Here is a 15,575-nt window from a genome sequence, read left to right on the forward strand (position 1 = left end):
AAGATCTGTAGATTGATCGTGATCTTTAGAGAGCTATACATTACGTCGATTTTTGAAACTTCGAAAACTTTGAAATTAACGAACACTTCTTGTTTTGATACAGTTTTTACTTTATCAGCTATTAACGTTTTTCTGTCCATTTTATTCTCCTTATAGGGCTCAACCTGATTGGAATATTTGAGAGAAAAAATGGAAAACGCGTATTATTTTTAAAATGATATATAAGTGTCATATTAAAATATTTTTACTAAAGTAATTTTGGTGAAAAAACTAAGATAAGAATTTTTTCAAATAATTGATGTTTTATAATCATGTGTTCAAAAGTGAAAATTTAATATCTGTTACTTCAGGCATTTTATTTTCTACACTTATCTCTTACTTTTTCCCGACTTTGTCTACAAAGACAGTTTTTATTAATTTGCTTAAGGCTTCAACATCTTCAACGTTTTCGTTTCCATCACGCTTAGAAGGGTCGTAAATAAGGGTTCTTCCCATTGGCGGAAAAGGTATGCCAAAACGACACGATGACTGTCCACTATCGTTCTTCTTACGACAGGTTTTGGAATAATTGTGAGTTTGCAGCTTGACCAAGTTGTTCCATTTTTCACTTCCATCCCCTTTCGAGCAGGTAATGTTGGAATCAATGAATATGATAACCTCTTCTAGATTGGAGTCACTGAACTAGCATGGGGCAATAAATCAAAAGGCAATTTTTTATTTAAACAATTAAAAGCTCTCATTCTACATATCGTTCTCTCAACATGCACTCTCGCAGCAGCTATTTTGGAATTTCGCAAAACTTCTTCCCTTGTAAATTGCTTTTTCTTCTTTAGAAAGGGTGGTCTTATTAGTTCTAAACCACGCTCGTTGCAAAGATCTTCTATGGCAAACCCCTTGTTAACCATAATCCCATCTATGAAACCTTCACACATGTCCAATATTTTACTTTCAGACGTTACTTGTTGGTCGGAACATCTTCCACAAAAAGCTTTGCTGACAAATGTTATAACACCGGAAGGTGCGATAGCGACCAACAACTTAATCGTGTTCCTTCCTTTGTAGTGAGAGTACGTTTTTATTCTGCATTGAAGACACGCGGGTCTCTCTATTTCGACTTCAGTACAGTCTAGTATTACCCTTGTATTAGGAAACTCAGAAAAACATCTGGGCATACATTTCATAATTTCATTTTTATCTAGCCATTTTATCGCGCATTCGAGAACCGAAACCAACTGCGTAAGAGTTAATTTAAAATTATTTGAGGTCTGAACTTTACTTATTCCAAACAAAGCTGATAGAGCGGTAAATGAAATGCCAAGTTTTAGTTTTATGAGTGTCAAAAATACCCTATCTCGAACATTCATTGAGATGCGGCTAGGAAACTCACTGTTAATATTTTTAACGATCACATCAAATAGACCAGTACTTTGTAATCCTGTTAATGAAATTAAAGAGGTGGCATTCAATATTCCATTAGAAGCATTAGCATAACATGCATGATTTTCCAAGGTGTTGACCATAATACATTTATCATTGGGGTTTGGAGTGGTGCATTTGTCGGTCGTAGTTTCCCCAGTAGTTTGTTGAACCGCATCAATCCCCAATCTTTCAGCTAGAATTTCTGAGTCTGCTGGTCCATTTATTTCAGCTGTTTCACATGCATGCAAAGTTGGAGATTGTGAGAGCTGATTCCTTTTTTTCAGACTTTCCAATCTCCCATTAGCCTTGAACTTATGTTGATCATATTTTCTTAACGGGAGTTTTTTGGAAGGAACAGCCAAGGGTCTAAGTCTGGGAGGGTAACTTAACTTATCTACAATAATAACTCTTATTATAATTGGTTTTAAATTAATATTATACGCTTAAAACATACCTGACTGTTCATATTTCGGTTGAGGGCGGTAATCCTCTTCTTTAAAATGAAGGGAGCAGACAACCATGGACTTGGTGTGTGGTTTACCCATTTTTAAAGCTATATCCCATTGTTTCGACAATTTAACGTCGCGTGGAAATTGGTGAAAGCGGACACGACTCATTGTGGCATTATTTTTACACCCATACACGCTGCAGTATTTAACCATTGTTTAATTACGTTTAAATAAACAGCAAAACTGACAAAAACTAGCCTAATTATCGTTGAGCAGATAGTTGAGTTGTTGATTTAATTTTATTTTTATCTTTGAGCAATTCAATTTAATTAAATTTAATTAAACTATGAGTATGTTGATTGCGTTTGTCATTAATGGTATCGCCGGAATTAAGTTACATTTAAACACCCGATTAAACTATCTAATCATCGATCATCCGTTAAGCCTTAGACCTTGCAATAGCCAGACAACAAACTAGACGGAGTTTGCAGTCTATTTATGACATCGCATGATGCCCTCTATTGAATCTCTCAACAACTATCGTTAAATTTATTACTTAAATAATATAATTTTTTTTAATTATAATAATCACGTTAGCTAATTATAATTATTTAACTTTAAACGAGTATGTTTCATTGATTTAAATTACATTGCTAAAAATATTTCGCGCGCGCGCGCTAAGGAAAATTCTCTGTACTCTCTCTCCTCTCCCGTTTACAAAATCCAGTTGCAGCTGGTTTTCGCGCGTTGGGAAGGGATCCACGTTCTACTACCTCTCTCTTCTCTAGACTCTAACTTAACTCGCTATATATCCTAAGCGAGCGTCGGTCGATTGGTAGAGTATCCGGAGTCTTCACTGGCGTCATAGTATGGATCGGGACGTCGCAGGTTCGCCTCCCGGCACCGACAGGAGAATAATTTCAATTGAAATAAAATACGTTTCGCCACCTATGAGGTGTAACGTGAGCTACGGGTGAATTTCGAGTTGAAAATTCGCGGGAAATTTAAAATTCGAATTTTTCATTTATGTCAAAATTCATCAGGTCACAACATATCCAGCCAGCCGTTCAGCCAACAGAGGTCGGAACAATACATTTTCCACTCTAAAGAGTGGCAAAACGTAAAAACGGGCGAAACTCGCAAGCATTTTCATTTTCATGGTCGCTCTAAGCATACGCTTGTAGCGTGAGCTTCCAAATTTTGATTTTTGAACGCTACACGCCGCGATGAAATCGAAACAGATATTTTACGCGCAAGCGGTGGTTACAAGCGGCGTGTGAGTGTCACATGATCAAAAAGAGCCAATAGGAAATTTATTTGTTCGCCATTTTTAAAAAACCGTTTTTACCGTGGCATTAGTACAGTTGCAAAATGTCAAAACCCAGTAAAAAGTCGGTGGTGGATCAAAAGAAGGAAGGGACCGTCCATAAACTACGTCACACTCTTATGGGGGGAGGGGGTTTCTAAATTTGTGACGGTCCGTGACAAGGGGGAGGGAGGGGTTCTTCGATGCGTGACGTCACATTTAGCATTGATTTTGTTACGAAGTCAGTAAGAGGCCGATTGGCTCTCTTATGTTATAGAAGAAGAAAGACAACATTCCATAGTCCACCGTTACAATAATTTACCAAAATTGTTATTCCATCATCGCTTAAATAGTAGAAAATTTAAGCAATTATCTACTATTTACACCTTTATATAGCCAATTTAAATAGCGCATTTAAAATAAACAGCGTAAACTCTCGTATGTCTCTGTTTATTCGCCCCTATTATTTGTGAGGATGAATCAAATCCCCCTGCCGATGGAAATGGTTTCGATTCTTTGGAAAATTTTCTAAATCTCAAGCTCGATTAGTCTGTTTACCTAAAATTGTGCCCCTTTAACTAAGCTTTATGGAACTTTTTTGAAGCTTATAAAAAGCACATCCAGACATTAAAATTCTAAAGGTCAGTCAGAGGGAAAAAGATTAAAACGGATGAGAACTTGAATTTTCAGCCGAGCAAAATATTTCTGAGAGGGCGGCATATCACTCAAGAAATTAATCAAATTAAATTTGTAAATTAAGACAAATCATAGTGCGGAGGGGGGGGGGGGTTAAAGAAATGTGACGTGGTTTTTAGGGGAGGGGTCTGAGAAAAGCGTGACGAAGCGTGATCTGGGGGGACGGGGGTTCAGAAAATACTTTTTTTCGCGTGACGTAGTTTATGGACGGTCCCGAATTGAAAAAAGGGAAATTGAGTTAAAAGAAAAATAATAATGATATGACCAAGGCTTAATTCGAAATGAATAGAACTTATCAAAGAGCCGAAATCCCCCTCTGTTTTGCGGTTTCGCCATATCGGGTGGACCCACCAACATTTCCCTTTGTATCGTCGTTTAATATTTTGTTTTCTCTTTATTATTAATAGCGATAATAATAGAATTTTCTTTCGAATCAGGAAATTTCGTAGTTATTCGTCCGCCATCTTAAAAAGCCTAGTAAACAAGCTCTAGATGTCGCCAGCGGGTATTTTCAATGCTATCATGAAAACATGATTGCTTGTTTCCGAGCGAGTAAACTACACGCGGAACTTTGACGCTAGCAAAAAATACTCGCACGCTAGTCATTTACACGCTACAAGCGACCATGAAAACGTAGCGTTAGAGAGCCACTGGCACAGGTAACGTTTTTGAAAGGGGGGCTGACGGAGAATTTGGTCTCTCCGACTCTCCTCTATTTTTCTGCTCACTGCCAACATGGACGCGCCCACCCGCGCGTTGAGCAGACGCTTAAAAATAACTTCAAGAGAGCATTGAAGATGGCAGTTAAATCGTGGCTATGACGTAGAGCCCTGGCAACGGTTAGCTCCCTATAGTGAGCCTTCGGCAGATTAACACATGTCAATTATATAAGAAATTGACCCTCGGATATCCTGTGATGAGGAGATGGTTATAAAGTTACTAACTCTCGATTTTGGAGGTAGATACTGTCTAGTGACACTTAAAAGTAACGATTTAATCTTATAAACAGACTACCATCATAAGCCCATATCAAAAATTAACCGAAGTTGATATCAAAGCTTAATTTTAATACCAATACCAATTTTTTTTAACTCAATGAATCTTTAATATCTACATCAAAAATTATCTACTGAAAGAGATATCTACTTATATTCCATTCAAATTTCTCGCAACATTTCAAATTAACGAATAGAAATGTGCAAATGAAGTTGAAACCGATTAATAGGGCAAATTGCTATATTGGTCACCGTTATTGATCACAGATAGATTTGCGCCCTTAAAGGGGGAGGTGCAGAAAATTAAATTTAATTGAAACCTATTTTTTTGGTGAGGAATGATGTAAAACGTGCTCATTCAAAATTTCACTTAAAAATATTCAGTCGTTTTTTCACAATAAGAATTACAAAACACCTTTTTACACAAAAAATTCCCGGCGAAATTCAAATTTTTAATTTAGGGGCGTGGCTTAAAACTATTTCTGGCGCCTAGAAAAGCAATGTCTCTAATCGCTGGCACGTGGGAGGGGCTCTATTTAGAATAGAGCCCCCCAGAAATTTGTCAGACTTTAAATTTTGCCAATTTTGGTTTTTGCAATTTTGCGACTATAAAATGTATTCTGAATGTACTAAAAGTATATATTTTCTTGGATAATAATTTCTGCTCTACCTTTTAGTCAAAAAATCTCAGTTTTTTGATATTGCTGCTTGTCACCCTTTAAGTAGTGTTTATTATGCTTGTGAAAGTGTAAGCGTTAAAGTTTAAAATAGACATGAGCAAAAAGGGCTTTATTCATATCAACTCAATTACCGATTATCTAAATTTGACTAAAATTAACAAAATCTTCTCTTCATGATTAAAAATCTTGTTTGAAGCAGCAAGCCATCTAATCCTTATTTACCTTTTTTTTGAAAAAAAGTAGGTTGATACCTCTTTCAGTAGATGATTGATTGATATTTCAGTTTCATTGAGTTTAAAAAAAATTGGTTCCACAATAATGACCATCGACAATCACAAATTTTAATAACTAAATTACAAAAACCGGTTCAAAACCTTATTAGTTTTGAAACGATTAAATTCTAATTTTAAACATATACAGGGTGTTTCGGAGAAGTCTGGCACAAATTAACAGGCGTGTTCTTCGGGTCAAAAGAAGTCAAAAATGTTCTATGAACTTTTGGGTGAAAGCCCCCCGTTTCAGAGTTATGTACTCTCCAAAGTTGGCCTTAAAACAATGGAATTTTGCCGATATGTGGAACTGGTATTATGCCTTTGGACAAATTGTTTTCTAATTTACCATAAGCTTATGTACGAAGAAATTAACAGCTAGTGAAGTGGTTTAAAGGGCCGCTAACATTATTCGTTCTCGTATTAATAACGTTTTTACAAAAATAATAATCCCAAACAAATTTATTGCACCTTAAACGCCAGTTACTTGTTTAATTAGACTTTTTGTTTTATGTTCCTTCGGTTACAAAACATCAGCATTTACAAAAATTGTTCAAAATGACCTCCTTCAACGTTTAAGCAAACTTGCGCGCGTCTTTTAAACGACTCGCGAACACGTTCGAAGATTCCTGGCGTGTTGCGGATGTTATCGCACCCATCAATTATTTTTTGTCTTAAGTCCTGGACATCTCGAACTTCACTACGGTACACCAAGTCTTTCAAATGGCCCCACAGGAAAAAATCACATGGGTTGAGATCCGGCGATCTTGCTGGCCAATCAATAGCTCCGCCTCGACCTATCCACCTCAAAGGGAATTCGACATCAAGATGCTGTCTTACTCGAAGGCTAAAGTGTGGCGGTGCCCCATCGTGCATGAACCACATTCTTTGTCGGAGGTCCAACGGTACGTCTTCGAGAAGGTCTGGTAAATTGTCCTGCAAAAATCTCAAGTATGCCTCCCCATTTAACCTTGGTTGCATAAAAAAGGGTCCAATTAACCAATCGCCTACAATTCCGCACCACACGTTCAAACTAAACTGCACCTGATGTGCCCTTACGCGTGTCGCGTGTGGGTTTCTTTGGCTCCACTCGTGCTGGTTGTGCAAATTAATTACAACGCCACGCGAAAAATTGGCTTCGTCAGAGACCAGCAAAATACGTGGGAAGTCCAAGTCTATTACTTGTGCCAAAAACCACTGGCAGAAAGCTACTCTTCTTGGACAGTCACCTTCGTTTAAAGCTTGTACTTTTTGTAAATGGTATGGGTGGAACTGGTGTCCACGAAGGATTTTCCAAACGAGTACATGATTTACACCTAATTGGCGGCCAATGATCCTGGTGCTGGTTGTAGGATCTTCCTCAAAAATAGTTAGTACATTGTCTTCAATGTCCTCGGGTACAATCTGCGGGCGAACTTCAGGGCCTGACGGTTGTAGCTTACCGGTTTCTCTCAAACGTCTGTCAACAGCACTAAACGTTTGCCGATTCGGAACTTGTCGTTCAGGAAAGTGCTCCTGGTACAAGCGCCGAGCTTCAACCCCATTGCCTTGAGCCAATCCGTACATCAGATGCATATCTGAATACTCTGCATTCGTGAAGTAGACCATTATTTGTTTTAGAGAAGCTACCAAATTCGCATTTAAAAAGTAAAGCACATTAAATTCGATTGACCTTTACTCAAGCTTAAGTAGTGAAATTAAAAAACAAATTACGCTGCGTTGGATAAAACAATCGGAATGTTTTTTTAAGAATCACAACTACTTAAGCTTGAGTAAAGGAAAATCGAATTTAATGTGCTTTACTTTTTAAATGCGAATTTGATAGCTTCTCTAAAACAAATAATGGTCTACTTCACGAATGCAGAGTATTCAGATATGCATCTGATGTACGGATTGGCTCAAGGCAATGGGGTTGAAGCTCGGCGCTTGTACCAGGAGCACTTTCCTGAACGACAAGTTCCGAATCGGCAAACGTTTAGTGCTGTTGACAGACGTTTGAGAGAAACCGGTAAGCTACAACCGTCAGGCCCTGAAGTTCGCCCGCAGATTGTACCCGAGGACATTGAAGACAATGTACTAACTATTTTTGAGGAAGATCCTACAACCAGCACCAGGATCATTGGCCGCCAATTAGGTGTAAATCATGTACTCGTTTGGAAAATCCTTCGTGGACACCAGTTCCACCCATACCATTTACAAAAAGTACAAGCTTTAAACGAAGGTGACTGTCCAAGAAGAGTAGCTTTCTGCCAGTGGTTTTTGGCACAAGTAATAGACTTGGACTTTCCACGTATTTTGCTGGTCTCTGACGAAGCCAATTTTTCGCGTGGCGGTGTAATTAATTTGCACAACCAGCACGAGTGGAGCCAAAGAAACCCACACGCGACACGCGTAAGGGCACATCAGGTGCAGTTTAGTTTGAACGTGTGGTGCGGAATTGTAGGCGATTGGTTAATTGGACCCTTTTTTATGCAACCAAGGTTAAATGGGGAGGCATACTTGAGATTTTTGCAGGACAATTTACCAGACCTTCTCGAAGACGTACCGTTGGACCTCCGACAAAGAATGTGGTTCATGCACCATGGGGCACCGCCACACTTTAGCCTTCGAGTAAGACAGCATCTTGATGTCGAATTCCCTTTGAGGTGGATAGGTCGAGGCGGAGCTATTGATTGGCCAGCAAGATCGCCGGATCTCAACCCATGTGATTTTTTCCTGTGGGGCCATTTGAAAGACTTGGTGTACCGTAGTGAAGTTCGAGATGTCCAGGACTTAAGACAAAAAATAATTGATGGGTGTGATAACATCCGCAACACGCCAGGAATCTTCGAACGTGTTCGCGAGTCGTTGGATAAAACAATCGGAATGTTTTTTTAAGAATCACAACTACTTAAGCTTGAGTAAAGGAAAATCGAATTTAATGTGCTTTACTTTTTAAATGCGAATTTGATAGCTTCTCTAAAACAAATAATGGTCTACTTCACGAATGCAGAGTATTCAGATATGCATCTGATGTACGGATTGGCTCAAGGCAATGGGGTTGAAGCTCGGCGCTTGTACCAGGAGCACTTTCCTGAACGACAAGTTCCGAATCGGCAAACGTTTAGTGCTGTTGACAGACGTTTGAGAGAAACCGGTAAGCTACAACCGTCAGGCCCTGAAGTTCGCCCGCAGATTGTACCCGAGGACATTGAAGACAATGTACTAACTATTTTTGAGGAAGATCCTACAACCAGCACCAGGATCATTGGCCGCCAATTAGGTGTAAATCATGTACTCGTTTGGAAAATCCTTCGTGGACACCAGTTCCACCCATACCATTTACAAAAAGTACAAGCTTTAAACGAAGGTGACTGTCCAAGAAGAGTAGCTTTCTGCCAGTGGTTTTTGGCACAAGTAATAGACTTGGACTTTCCACGTATTTTGCTGGTCTCTGACGAAGCCAATTTTTCGCGTGGCGGTGTAATTAATTTGCACAACCAGCACGAGTGGAGCCAAAGAAACCCACACGCGACACGCGTAAGGGCACATCAGGTGCAGTTTAGTTTGAACGTGTGGTGCGGAATTGTAGGCGATTGGTTAATTGGACCCTTTTTTATGCAACCAAGGTTAAATGGGGAGGCATACTTGAGATTTTTGCAGGACAATTTACCAGACCTTCTCGAAGACGTACCGTTGGACCTCCGACAAAGAATGTGGTTCATGCACGATGGGGCACCGCCACACTTTAGCCTTCGAGTAAGACAGCATCTTGATGTCGAATTCCCTTTGAGGTGGATAGGTCGAGGCGGAGCTATTGATTGGCCAGCAAGATCGCCGGATCTCAACCCATGTGATTTTTTCCTGTGGGGCCATTTGAAAGACTTGGTGTACCGTAGTGAAGTTCGAGATGTCCAGGACTTAAGACAAAAAATAATTGATGGGTGCGATAACATCCGCAACACGCCAGGAATCTTCGAACGTGTTCGCGAGTCGTTTAAAAGACGCGCGCAAGTTTGCTTAAACGTTGAAGGAGGTCATTTTGAACAATTTTTGTAAATGCTGATGTTTTGTAACCGAAGGAACATAAAACAAAAAGTCTAATTAAACAAGTAACTGGCGTTTAAGGTGCAATAAATTTGTTTGGGATTATTATTTTTGTAAAAACGTTATTAATACGAGAACGAATAATGTTAGCGGCCCTTTAAACCACTTCACTAGCTGTTAATTTCTTCGTACATAAGCTTATGGTAAATTAGAAAACAATTTGTCCAAAGGCATAATACCAGTTCCACATATCGGCAAAATTCCATTGTTTTAAGGCCAACTTTGGAGAGTACATAACTCTGAAACGGGGGGCTTTCACCCAAAAGTTCATAGAACATTTTTGACTTCTTTTGACCCGAAGAACACGCCTGTTAATTTGTGCCAGACTTCTCCGAAACACCCTGTATACTAGTTAATTTCTCGTAGGTAATTAATTTATTGCCATAGTGAAATTAATGCTGAATTTTATATACACAAAATAAATAATAAATTAACTTCTAAAATTTAAATTTAAAATGAGTGCATTATTTCCCAATTAATAAAAGATATCCACCTATTTTCATTCTAATTAATTTCCCACTTAATATTAATTAGGCCTAATAAGCTTAAACTATCAAATTAAGAGGTTTCTTAATTTTACAAAATTAATACAATCTAACATGCAAAAATCTAAGGCTTAAAAACATTTTACTTTTATATTAAACGCTGCAAAAGAATTGACCAATAAATACTTAGTAAAATTACGTAATGAAAGAGGAAGTGACATACATTTGGTTTTGATAAAGGTTTGGCGGGAGATCCAAATGTCGATTTGGATTTGGGTTAGAGAATACGGTTTTAAGCACCCTGTCCAAATGGAACCGATCCAAACGTTTAGATTTGGATCCTCGTCCAAATGATTTAGATTTTTAAGGGGTTTCTCATATCATCTGTTTCCGAAGTCTGCTTTGTATTATTATCAGAAGCGGATTACATAGGAAGTGATTTACTAGGCCCCACGCCTAGCCCGTCTGAAGTGGAAAGATCTCTAAGCATACGAATCGCTAGCCGCCTATAGAGAGAATCTCTCTACGGTTTTAGGGTTGCCGCCTGGCGAGAAAGTTCAGAAATACTTTTTACGTCATAATTCTTATAGCCAATCATGTTTTACCTAATAAATGCGTCTGCACTTACTCTACAGTCTCTACTTACTAGACGAGGCCTCGGCCCTTCTGGTTGTTTGAATTTATTATAAGTTCTGCACAATGGATTTAAAAACAAGTTGGGAAACCAAAATAAACCTCTCCGAGCCGAGACGAATTTACTTTCTAATCACAGGTCCATCAGCATATGAGAAAAACCGGAAATACATAGTTCAAATTGGCGAAATATTGCCAAGGTCTTTAGCAAAGGCTTAAGCGTTTAACAATTTCCTTTGTATCCTCAATTATTCTAATGAGGACCTAAAATGTATCATTGAAGGGTGTGTTTTACTTTCGGCTCACTCTGAACCGTTAAATCCTCCTATAAGAGGAGGCGAAACAAGGTCATTTCTAGTTTAAATCTAGGGTATCTTATTTCACAGACCCAATCGTTTCAGCGCTTGATGATAGATGAAGAATTAACACCCATATTATCTAATGAATATAAGTAATGCGATTACACTATATATATAAATATAGTAAAGCTGAATTAAAAAGTAAACACCAAATGTGAAATGTTAATATCAAAAGTTGTTCTTGGAATATTAAGATGAAACAGAGCTTTATAGCTACACAACTACTTAAAAAATCGTAATGCCGAAAAATATTTAAAATATTTCCATTTAATATTCTGCAAAAAGGAAATGTTATCGTTTTGTAAGAGATATTATCATCCTACTCGCTTTATATTAACTTTGATGTGCGTGTAGTGTTTCGATTCGGATGCAATCTTCATTACTCGTTCTATATAAACTCTCACTTGTGTCATTACATAGAAATAAGTTTATCTTAAATAATTAATTAAATATAAATGATATTAATTATTTTAATCGCCAGTAAATAACTTTAAAAATAGTTAAATCGTTTAAAATAAAGTTGTTCCTATTATCTTTCGAAACTTTGCTAATATTGACGTTTAACGTGAAGGGTACCCCTCTTGCCCGCTTTCTTCAAATTTTGGGGTATATATACGATTCGTTTCCATTATAATAATAGATAAAAACGCATTCGCGTGAACCGATGGTGGAAGCCCTGCCATTGGGAGGCTAGACGTTTCTCGTAACCCTAGCCGATCGCCGCGTATATCTTAAAACCAAACGATAACGATGGAGAAGAAGCAGGAATGGACAAAGACTTGATGTTGGTGGTGCATAGAAGCTGGTGTCAATGTGGGATTGACGAAGAACAGAAGATGGTGGTGCTTAGAAGCTGGTGTCAATGTGGGATTGACGAAGAACAGAAGAAGGTGGTGCTTAGAAGCTGGTGTCAATGTGGATGTGCTTACGAGCCTGCAACTACAGGCTAGTGTCCATTTGGGATGGACAAAGACTAGCAGACTGTGGTCCTTAGAAGCCAGTTAATAAAGACTGGTGTTGGTAGATGAATGGCCAAATTTCCGTGAACCGCGAACGCGTGCCGGAAATCGGGTATTTGTTTGCTCCGATTTGTAAACTGCGAACGCGGTCACGTGGGGTCTGACAGACACACAGACAGACAGACAGACACGGCCGGTGTAATACCTCTCCGTGACATACGTCACTCGGAGAGGTAAAAATTCTAGAGCACATCGCGCAGGAAGTGCTGAATGAACTACACGTTGATTCCTGTGAAAATACAGGGTGGAAGAAATCAGACCAACAGCTACCTTTGTTGACGGCCCCCAATATTGCCGTCGGGTGACGTCACTATACTGCAGAGTAGACCTTGTATACAGGGTGTAAGTAAATACGTAGCATTGTAAGCAAAAGAGATGGTTTAATATGGAACATGTCCGAAGACTACCAGCCTCGGAACTGCGTGATTTCATGACCCCAAGCAACTTAACAACGTTAATACTACGATATTCCCTTAACATAACCCCATAGGAAGACATCAAGTGGGGTAAGGCCAGGAGACCTTGCTGACTACGGAATTGGTCCACCTATCTAACAGTTATGTAAAAGTTCTTTCGGCCATTAACGAACACTGACCGCCCAATGTGGTGGCAAAGCTCACGAATTACTGGTAATGGTAATGCGTCTATCGCTTCACTAAACTCGTGACGCAGGACGTCCAAGTACGTTCCACCAGTAATGTTCTCATCGAAGAAGAAGGATCCGTTAAGTCGGTACCAATGAATGCCAAGTCACACATTTAGCTTCCATCGCAGTTGATGGTAATGGTGTCGTAACCAATAGGCTTTTTGATGGGACCAGCAATGCATGATAAGACGGTTTACCGTACCATCCCTGTGAAATGTCGCCTCGTCAGAAAGTACGTAGCGCCCTTTGCCGGAATAGTGGATTGGCCGCAATTAATAGCTCACACATGGTAAGACAAATGTAATGCCGTCTTATTAAATCGTCCTCTTTTAAGGCTTAATGGCGGTGGATATGATAGGGTAGGAATGGTGTCGATGTAATATGGCAAAAATATCTGTAAGGCTTAGTCCAACCGATCTACCACTGTTATGAGGATTTTTTTCAAAACGTGATAGAATACAGTATTCTCTTCTCTGTCTTCATTACCGATTACACGGATCTCCTACGTTCACGGTCCTGCATGACGAAATCATCACTGCTATGTTGTGTACATTAATTTATCTTTAACAGGGTGTTTGTTACAATAATACTATCACGGCCGACGTTGTATCTCTAAAGGGCTGGCTATATCTCGCCATTCAGTGTAACATTACTGTAAAAAGCATACCAGTAGATAAGACATCCATACGAGGTTTCTTTAGAAAAAGAGGACTGTAGATCAGAGTTACACAGGCAATTCTGCCCTACAGTTCTCCACGGGTTATTTTATAGATCGCACGTATGTGATCCTTACGGTAGGCCAAAACGCGGGCTATGTCAATGCCCATAGTCCGTAGTTTGGCCTACTGTACTGTAGATAAGGAGACATACACACATTCTGTAATCACAAGGGCGCGAGTTACAATGACGCTAGTTTCTTATTAGTGTTGTTCATTCTGTCACGTAGAAGAATGCCAGCCTATTCTAACAGCGATAAACTGGACATGATGTTTATCTTGGGTGAATGTCGCGGTAATTTGCAACAAGCGGCAGCATTGTGTGCCGAACGCTTCCCAGACCGCCAACATCCGGTTCGTAGCACATTCGTTAACATTAGAGACAATCTTCGTGATTTCGGTACTTTCGTCGTGCACGACCGTGCACGTAGACGAGACCGTATAGTCGGTGATGAAGGTAGGAAGGTGGACATCCTAGCACGGTTTGAAAGTAATCCTCACACAAGTAGTAGAGCGGTCGCACAAGAGGTCGGACTGAGCCATTTCACCGTTCTTGCTATTTTACATCGTCACCACTACCGGCCATATCATATCCACCTCCATCAAGCCTTAACGGACGATGATTACTTAAGACGGCAAGATTTCTGTCTGACCATGCGTGAATTAATTCAAGCCGATCCGTTATTCTTGCGTAAGGTCCTTTTCTCCGACGAGGCGACATTTCATAGGAATGGTACGGTTAACCGGCATAACGTCCATTACTGGACCCAACAAAATCCCCACTGGTTACAACAACATTACCATCACTTTCTATGGAAAGTAAATGTTTGGGTGGGTATTATTGGCACTAGAATTATCGGTCCGTTCTTTTTCGATGAGAACATCACCGGGAACACTTACTTGGACTTCCTGCGTCGCGAATTTAGTGAAGCGATTGACGAGTTACCATTAGCAGTGCTTCGAGACCTGTGGTTTCAGCAGGACGGAGCACCAGCACATTGGGCGGTTCACGTTCGTCAGTGGCTAGACGAACATTTTCACAATTGTTGGATCGGCAGAGGCGGACCAACTCCGTGGCCGGCAAGGTCTCCTGACCTTACTCCACTTGATTTTTTCTTATGGGGTTATGTCAAGGGCGCGTTAAACAGCACCAGAAGAAAATAGGGGAAGTGGGTAGCTTGGGCAACTTCGCGAGGCGTCCCGTTTACGGATTTTTCGCGCCATTTCCCTCCCCGTGGGGGTGAAGATAGATAGGATTTTTACGCGCATTAACACACGAGTGACGTGATTCTGTGGACAGTACGGTCCTACGCCTTCCAACTGACTAGAGGCGTCTGCTATAGGCAGTGAGGCACTCAGGCAGAATGGCATAGGCTGGAATCGAGTGGTAAGTACTAAATTCATAACTTATTTTAAAATATGTCTTTATTTTTAAATACAATGGTATTTCTAAGTTCCAGGGAAAAAATTAACTTGTCCGAAGTTTTAAACTGTGATAGGGAAGAGTTCAAAGTAATAAAGTTGTATCCAAGTTGTTGTAGTTTGATTTTTAACATTGGGATTGGTTTGGGTAGATCTTACTTTTCCTTTCAACACAGCCTGAGTTTTCTTATCGGTAGTTTCCTTGTACGTTAAATCACACTGCGTACTCTTAACGACATTCATTTTATTAAATAACCGAATTTTCGTCCTTAATTAAACCAATATCCGCATTAACCCGTTGCCTGACGTAACCCTAACTCAAACTGACGCACAGCAGAAATATAAGCAGACTACACAAGTTAGTTCCACAGTTCGCTACATGGTGGCGTTCGCAA

Source organism: Phalangium opilio, unplaced genomic scaffold (genome assembly GCF_054372755.1).
Source record: "Phalangium opilio isolate 3A_F unplaced genomic scaffold, DU_Popi_V2 ptg000054l_1, whole genome shotgun sequence".
NCBI lineage: Eukaryota > Metazoa > Arthropoda > Arachnida > Opiliones > Phalangiidae > Phalangium > Phalangium opilio.